This window comes from Coloeus monedula, assembly GCF_965178545.1.
Source record: "Coloeus monedula genome assembly, chromosome: 3".
NCBI classification, from domain to species: Eukaryota; Metazoa; Chordata; class Aves; order Passeriformes; family Corvidae; genus Coloeus; species Coloeus monedula.
This window is the reverse complement of record NC_138783.1, coordinates 26,814,320-26,823,591: the sequence shown is the minus strand read 5'-3', so window position 1 is coordinate 26,823,591 and position 9,272 is coordinate 26,814,320. Positions and strand designations below refer to the sequence as shown.

Genomic DNA, 9,272 nt, shown 5'->3' with positions numbered 1-9,272 from the left:
CCCTAAACATCTCGGTGGCAGCTGAACCCACCAAATCACAGAGACTCTTCCCAGCCATGTCAGTGGGATTTGTGTCAGGCGAAGCACATAGGACGTGATAGCAGCTGTGTGAGAACGATCAGACTATAAAAGAGAAAAGCAGATTTTATTTTATGTAGGACACTAGCATTGTCTGTGGCTCCCCTTGTTAGTATCCTCACATTATGAGTGCAGTAATGCCCGGGACTTTGGTAGTTCCAAGCACAATGCCTCTTGGGAACTAATTATTTTATTTATATGTTGCATGAAAGGGTTTGTATGCACATTTTCATGGGCATGACACACATGGAGAAATATGAGATTAGGTAAAAGTTTTTCATCTGTATTTCAGACTGATAATTTTATACCTTGTAATCTGAAAAAGTTATGCAGTGTCTCTGTAGAAGGGTGGGAACAAGGCTCAAGGCACTTTTGAAATCCAAACCCATATTTTGATTTACAGCATAATTATTACAGGATTGCCAACAAAAACACCAAACACTAGGATTTTTGGTCCATATTCAAACTGCTACATCAGTTTTCACAAGCACTGAATAACTAAAAAGGCTACTCAAAGTGAATGAGTTGCCAGGTTTTCATACTTCTGAACAGTAGACCTTGAATAAGAAGCTGGAATATGGAATTAAAAAACTGTGCTAAGCCACTACGTTTGAAAAGTTTGAAAATTTTGACTAATATTTCTTAATATTTCGGGGGGGGGGGGGGGTCGGGGGGGAAGGATAGTGTGCTCATACATTTCTTATAAGCTTTCTTTTCCCCCTAGGGACCAACTTAAAATCAACTAAGTAACACCAGGCCTAACACAATCAGAAAATCTAGGTCTCTTAGAGTGAAAAGGAACCAACCTGTCCTTCTTCTGCCCTGTCCTGAAATCTTAATGTAAGTATATTCAGCTTTGCAATCCTAAGTGAGTTCTATGTAATACCAAAAACAAAGCACAAAGGCTTAAAACTGAAGTTGTCTTAAAGCCATCACCTACACAGGATTTGATAAGTTGTTCAAGTGTTTGCTATACACCAAAGCTTTTGAATTTTGAGTGGAAAATTATGTGGCGCATAAATTTTGGTAATCATCCTCAGCAGCACTTTTTTATCTTTTAGATAAAACAATCTACCCTTTCAGTCATTCTCCACTGTTCGATATGTAGCTTTGGCATTTTGTGTTTATAAAAAGAAGCTTGCTTTAAATCTATTTGTGTGATTGGAAAAGAGGGCAGGTTTCATGAAAAAGGATATGTCAAAAACCATTTTATCCTGGGAATAGAGTGAACCACGGTATTGATGTGCTTTTGATCCCCAAAATGCCTGTGTACACGTGTCCACTTCCATATGTATGCACATGCTAAATTAAACAGCAGTAACATTCATTGAGAAATCCATACTTAATACCATGTTTAGTTTAGCTCAATAACGGGAAGAATATGTTAAACATCATTCTGAGCCTTAATGGAAAAGTTTCTGACAACGAGACATTAGCTCATACTGTCCACAGTCATCTTATGCCTATGAGTATTGTTTGTTATCAAGTGTGACTTTTGGAAGAAAAAATGCATTATTGCTTAACAAGTTGCATTGCAGTAGTGTCCTACACTCTGTTTTGGTTTCTAGAAAGCTAATTAAAAGAATCCACATGGTAAGAATTAATCATGTAAATCCCTCAGACTTTCTGGACATCTTTTAAGGAGGATGAGTGCCACATTCAATAGCATTTCTCGCTTGTGGAGAAGTCATGCACAATTTGTCTGAGATGAAAAACCAGCAGTCACACAAACGTGACTCCACAGTGTGGCTGTAGAGCACCAGCCCTGGCAACAACCCCGCTCTGGGAACCCACTGGAGTTCACTGGGGTGATTCCCACTGGGGAGCACTGAACTATGACCCAGTGGGGCGGACTGGTGCAGTGACAGGATTTTAGGATCTCTGGCCACTCCACGGCCGGAGCTGTCCCTGGTAACTGTTTCGCCCAGCATCAGCTGCTGTGACCTACCCTACATCAGGTGCTAGAAAAGTCTAACAAGAAAAAAAAAGAAACAAAAAGAGGAAAAAAAATGCAAAAGGCTCCAGCCCACAAACTACGCAGAGAGAATAAAACGCTTCCCAGCTAGTACTTACATTCTCCCAGAGCATCCATAAAGTTTTAGAGCCCATCCACTTAACAGAACGTCCATCCAAGAATGGCTGTGGACTTTGATAATTCAGCTGTGAAGTTTCTGTAGCAGTTGATGAAAAGACTGTATAACAACTCTCCTCTTTTCATTAGTAATTTCTTCAAACCTTTTGATAAATTATCTTCTGGTGTTAGATAATAATACAGATCACTGTTAAAAAAGTATTACATGGTTTTTGTTAGTATTTTAGAATTCTTTACTACAACAGGTGAAACAGTAATATAAGCTGTTAAATATAGCTTCTATACAGAAAAAAGCTACAGTTAAGCTAAGCATTACAAATTAGCACCCACTAATTTTCATGAATGGCAAAGTTGCTTTGAGAAAAATACTGTCCTCAACAATTCACAGATATCAAGGAACAGAGAATTAAGGGGAAAGCAAACTTTAAAAGAGGTTGAAAGTTCTGGAAAATATTGTTATTTCCTTTTTTTCTTTTAATCTGTTCCAGTGAATGTAGAAGAATTTCAGCAAAACATTCAGATTTGGATAGAAATATACCTCAAATGAAAAGGAAACAAAGCCCTCTATCTGTAGCAAGAATACAGAAAATTTTCAGACTTGAGCATCAACTGGCAGATAGACTTGAAAGGCATTTGGGTCAAATAGAAGTCCCGAGCTGCTACCAAAATCAACAGTCTAATTGTCTCAGCTGAAACTGGGGCTTAGCTGTTGGGTTTCCTGTAACTAAATCTTGCCGCAAACAGCTCTGCTAAGTTTTTCCTCCAATAATAAAATAAAACAGAGCAAAATTAAGACAAATACAAGAGACAATGAAGATGAGTATGTAGTTCCCAACATAAGGAGGGGAGCAGACGTTAGAGGAAACTTGTGAAGATACCAAAATAGTTCTTGTCAGTTCTAAATGGTTGACATGACAGTTTTTCAAAAATAAACAATCAAACATCTGAAAGTAATTGCTAGACTAAGGGATTTATTTTATTTAAGCAATAAAGTATTTTAAAAATGTACTTAGAATGTCTAGCTTGCTTCAAATTGCTTTGGTTTTCTACACAGTGTCATTGTAGTCACTACCCACCCAAAAGAGGTATTTTAATAATATTTTTAAATTGAAAAACAACAACTGAAATGAAGAAAGCAAAACTATTCAGAAAGGTTACCAGAATGCACAGTTTAACTTCAGACACCTTCTAATCTGATCAGGAAGCAGAATGAAAAAAAAAAAAGCTGAATTCAGAGGCAGTGAGTCAGGTGATAAAGTTATACAATTTTATGTGGATTTACTGAGGTTGTATCTCAAAATCCAAAGCAAACCTAAGCGCCTGAAAGTAATGTTTCAGTTTATGGAGTCTGATATTTTTTCTGTCTATCCTTTTTCCTGTTGAACTGCCTTTTATGCCTCTCAGTGTATAAACTTCTTGAACATAGGCATCTCCTGTGTCCTCAGTTTCCTCCTCATTTTCTTGTGCTTTATGTGCCTTCATTCAATCCCTGCTTATCTGATAGTACGGATTGTTTTACTGGTCTGCCTTTTCCCTGTCTGACTTGGGGAGCTGGAAATACTGGATGACTTTTAGAGGAACCTAAACCTCAAATTACTGAAGTATTTATGGAAATGTTACCTAACATTTCCAGGACCATTTATTTTAAATAGGAGTCAGTTGCTGGCCTCCTTTACTCACTCATGAAAACCTAGCTTCAGACTCCTCTCAGCAGCTTTGGATGGGAGGAAATTAATGGAGAATTACAAAAGAAAAATCTTTTCCAAACATAGCAGTGTTATTCAATAGCTTAGAAATTGACTTTTCTTTTCCTGTTGGTGAATGTGGTTCCTTTAACTAATCCAAGCATTATTGTGAATAAACCCAATGGTTGCTTTTGTCTGTGTTTTGAAGAAGAGGGGCTTGTTTAGGGCTTTAGCAGCAGTAATTGACACAGAAAGCTCCACTACAGAAGAACACATAGAAAGAACAAGATGAACTTGCCTCCACAAATCATTAGAATTGGGGATATTGTATAGATACCTCCTGTTTGCTGTTAGTAACCAGGATGACAAGTTTATGATCCCAAGCTGTGCAAAGCAGAGATCCAAGGAACCTGCTGCTCTTTAAATTCTCTGCTTCCAAGTCCCTTACTCCCCATACCAGCGCACATGAAAAGAACTTGAAGCCAGTAGGCAGCAGTTTTTTATACTGTTAACAGGAAGTTTGTGGAAGACTGGAACAATGTGCCTCTCTGATTTGGGAAACAGTTACACCAAAGAATAAGCCTTCTTATGGGTTTTGCATTATGCATAAATCCTCCTGTTTATATGCTAAAGCAAATGGTTTATTAACAGGTAGCTCATTAAAAGTAACATATAGAGCATAGAGCTGCCATCATCACTTTGCGAATGTTTTCCACACATTTTCCATAGCTTTCACATTCAGGGAAAAGTAGCTCTAAGTGAAAAGTCTTCTTTCAAAAGCCTCATTAGCATAATGTATCAATGAAATGATGCCATGTGGACCCAGTTTCTTTTGGAAAATGATGCCATGTGGACCCAGTTTCTTTCTATGCAGAAGTCTCTCAGGAAATGTCTCATTTTAAGACAGTTTTCTAGACCCTAAAGTGTTCAGACACAACTCTATTAATGCCTTTGCCTTGTAAAGTTCAAGGAATGCTACCACAATGTGAAATGAAATTTGAAATACAGTCAGAATAATTGCCCATCTAATACCAAGAGTTCAGCTAAAACATTTGTTATATAATTCAACCTTATATTTAGTTTCAAAGGAGTTTTATGTAGCTGTCGGATTTATTTAAGTAACTGATTAAGACTGTCCTGTTTTAACTGGCAAAGTTATGCAAATAGCAACAAATATTACAGTTCACAGTAGTCTTCCATAGGAACAATTTCACAGTCACAAAATGGTTGAGATTTAAAAGCACCTCTGGAAGTTACCTTGTCCAACCCCCCAGCTCAAGCAGGGACATCTAGACTGGTTGCCCAGGACCAGTCCAGAAAGCTTTTGAACTACTTTCAAGGATGAGACTCCACAACCTCCCTGGCAACCAACGCCAGCGTTCAGTCACCCTCACTTCTCTATTCCCTCTACTGACTCTCACAATTTCTACTTCATACATCTGAAATCTCCCCTGCACTTGTTCTCTGCAACAGTCTAGCTCATCATTTACAAGGGTGGAGGAATGTTGTAGCACAAGGCTGAAATCAGGGATATTTCATTGCAGAAGGCGATGCAGTTCTTTACCGAATATATTTTTGGACCATTCGTTGGTAGTCACTTGTGTATTCCTGTGTAAATGGAAGATGGTGTAAATGAAGTCAGCTGTGCAGCAGCAAGGATTCAGGACACAACTTGGGAATGTGAGCTGTGCCAGCTGATGGCAAAGCTAAGACTTTCTATAGAACATTTCCTTTGAGTGCAAACAGCATATTTCATGCTACTTTGCTTGCATTACAGCTATTTTTAAGCAATCCATAGAATGGAGACTAAGTATTTTGAATGTGTGAAAGGTCTGGTATGTGCTCAGGTCCCCCCTCCTGTGCAGTGTTTGTGAAGCTGTCCCTTGATAAATGACAAACTGAAAAGGCAAAGAAAAGGCATCAGCATGGAGCCTGTGCTGACAGCGTAAACAGCAGTTTGAGTTTAGCGCACAAAGTTCACAGTTTGCAGTGAAAGGTCATAAGGATTTCAAGCATTTTTGGTATTTTGTCTCTGCTGTCTGCACAATATCAAGCAAATAAAAACCCCTGATAGACAGCTTCCAATTCTGTATACTTGGCATCCCTGCTCAGCCTGAAGGAACACGGGAAGCTCTGTCTTTGGCATTCTACAATTATTTGAGGACACGCCATCCTAACAAAGCTTTAACACTTACTCAGACCCAACTTTAGATGTGATGTTTTATAAGCTAAAAGGCTTGCCCAGCTCTGTTAAACCCAGTGGCCTGCAGTTTTTTTTGCTAAAAATTTAGCATGATGAGGAAGAGTTATATAATATGTTAACTCTCAGCACGTTATGTTTGTTCTTTCCCAACCAGTGTACAGTTACATTAAAATGTATCAAATACTTTAATGAGAAATCTCCTACAATCTGCAGTTGAACTGAATGAGACTTGGAGGAGTCTGACTTTTTATTATTATTTTTATTATAGTTTTTGCCTGCATTGAGTTCATTCCCTCCTCTGGATATTATTAACATTTCCTTTAGGAAAGGTTTAGCTCTGGCCCGTGAAGCACTGACAGTGGCATTTTTATTTTCCAAACTCAATAAAATATATACAAAGTGGAAATTGTTTTCCTGGAGGTATGTAACCTCAGAAATCTAAAGAAGAGTTATATTACCTATGTGCCTCAGATGTGACTGCACCCTCTTCTTTTTAGGAAATCACTACTTGCAGTATTCAGGTCTGTACTGTGTAAGTGAAAAAAAAATCTTCTGTATTACTCTTGTCTTTAAGTGTATCTCTCCTGGACTCAGAATATTCAGAGATATCTTAGGAGTGTGAATGGAATTAAATAGTAAAAATAGGACAGTAAGTCCTATTTTTTATAACAGAGCCAGGTGTTGGCTGAATTTTTTGCAAAGTGCACTCTTTTAATCTTCCAAGTAAGCTTTTTCTTTGTGTTCCTAACTTCACAACCTCTGGCATATCTCAGCATGATCATACGTGAGGAGTTTGTTGTGCACACTGTGAGTGCCAAACACTCAAGCCCATGTTGTGTCTACAGGTGCTGAACAGGCCTGCTCATCCACAGGCATACCTGACAATGTCATGAGGGATCTATTTCCAATCTCAGATGCTCGCATACTTTGCACACCTTGTCCTTCAGGCTCAGGCAGAATACCCATTCCAGTCGCTGTGCAGTGTATTCCTTCATATCCTTCTTGAGACACATATTTTTGTACCTTGAGATACTAGTTTCTTTACTGTACCTAAAACCTGCTGTCCTTTGTACCTAGATTAGAAGTACAGTTACCTGCACAGGTAACAAGTGGTTGTGAAGAGCTGAAGATTTAAGGTCTTGCCAGACAGTCCTCCTTTGACTTCCCTCTCCTTTTAATTTCCACTCCCCCCTCACTTTTTACCTAGATATGGATGATTTTTCTCTGTGATTCAGTAGTGCTGAGTGGAGCAGAAAAGATGCCTGAATGTAGATGTTACCTCCTCCTACCGTGGCCAGATGTGGAATACAAGCACCATTTCACACTGTGATTAAACTCAGTCAGGAATGCATATGACCCCTACACGGGAGTTATAATGCATAGGAACTGCAGATACACTCAAACTTTGTTCCCTTTCTTCCCTAAATATAGAATGGTTAAGATCAAAGGGCTGATGCTTACCATTGTCTACTCACAAGCAGAAGAATCTGCAGATTTTGCTGTGCTCAGAGCAAAGCACACTCCAACATGATACAGTTCCATGATAGCTAGAAAACAAATCTTTTTGACAAATGAGTGAGAGTCTGAAAAGTTAAAACACAGTTTAAAAGACAGGGAGCCAGAAAAGACTAAAAGGAAAGGTATTTGTTAATGCTCAGTTTTTATCACATTTGCCCTGGCCAACAAAAGGAATACGCTGCTAGTAATGAGCTCTCTGTAGGTGATCGAAATACCTGCAAGAAAGGAAGACTCTCCTCATTCAAAGGCACAGGAAAACACTGTGTCTTAAAATACGATTTTACCTTTACCAGAAAAAATCTTTCATTTATCACTGAAGGCAGCGTAACACAGCCGTGCACCAGCCAACACGGGCCCTAGTACCTATATAAAGGACAGTTATGTGAGCATGTTTTTAGTATTTTGCTTTTCTTCTTTTAAGTGCAAGAGGGGTGTTAGACCCGTGTCTGTGCTGAGCGGATGGCTCACGCCACCTACAGGGCAGCTTCAGTACCGAGACGTGTCCGCTCCCAAGGACCGCCTGTGAAAACTCAATGCAATTTCCATCCTGATCAAAAATTGCTCCAACAGACATTTGAGCTGGCTATAACACCTGTCAGTATTTAAATACATATACACAGATAAGAAATATTTGATCTTCAGATGCTACACCATTTGGCATTCAGTGTGCTTGATTTTATAAATATACTTGTTGGCAATCCATTTATTATCATCGTTACAAATAAGGATGAAAAACCATCTAATTCTCCTTTGTTGCTGCCACAAATTAGTTATGGTGACTGTATCTGGAATTAGAAAAATTATACAAGATGGGTTTTAAATGCCAAACCAAATAAAGACTCCAGTAGGGAATCCAATAAAACTCCAAAGCTTACAAAGCTGCAACTGCTCCTAAGAGCTGACCATCCCTGAACTGCCCTATGCAGTGTCTGCATTCAGCCAAGAAGAATCCCAGTGTGCAGCTTTGGTGCCAAAGAGGAAAATGTCTTGGATTATAGCTGTAGAAATAGTACCCTTTCCTTAGGAATGGTACCATTTTCTTTACAGAACCATGCAAGTACCAGCCTTCCCACTGCTTTCAGAGGCTCATTTCCATCACCCATTGCAGCTCTTTCTTCACTCATTAGCACTACCTAGTCCTTACAGGTCACCTCCAAAAGCAGGTCACAGTGTGAGCTGCTGAGCTTGAAGGTGGGGCCACTGGTGGTGGTAGGAGACCTTCCCCCAGCCCCCTAGAGCAAAGGGCTAATCCTCTGGGACAGCAGCCCCAGGCTGGCTTGCTTTGCCACCCTGGGAGAGGGTGGAGGTGAAGGAACAAGAAACCGAATAGGTGAAGATACAACAATGGCAGCATCCCTTCCCCACCCAGCCGGAGCACTGGAAACAGCCAGTGGCAGGAGGCCAGTGCATGCCAAAGACATGGCCTCCCCATGCATTTCACCCAAGTCATGCCCTGATTTGTCTTGTCTTCCTTCAGCAAACTGGGCTGTTTACAACATGAGAAGGACTTACATGATTAAAGCAAAGAATTATTCCAGACCGTATTACACTCTTTTCTCCTTTTTAATGTACTGATCTGCACCAGGCCATTGTGATTTTTGGTCAGTGCTGCTTTACCCTCTTCACCTCTTTTTCCCCAAGACTTTAGCAGTCTCAGTGTATGCCATATTGGAAAGCTGGCAGTAAGGAAGGCTCC

At 39.6% G+C, this 9,272-nt stretch overlaps 1 protein-coding gene across 1 annotated transcript in view; it reads left to right on the top strand.

Annotated features, from left to right (window-relative positions):
* The first annotated feature begins 879 nt into the window (after positions 1–879).
* Positions 880–9,272, top strand: part of COL8A1 (collagen type VIII alpha 1 chain) — a 30,232-nt gene continuing 21,839 nt past the window's right edge. Inside the window, exon 1 of the mRNA XM_082277683.1 lies at positions 880–918. The gene's annotated coding sequence lies outside the window, so the exon portion shown is untranslated. The remainder of the gene's footprint in view (positions 919–9,272) is intronic.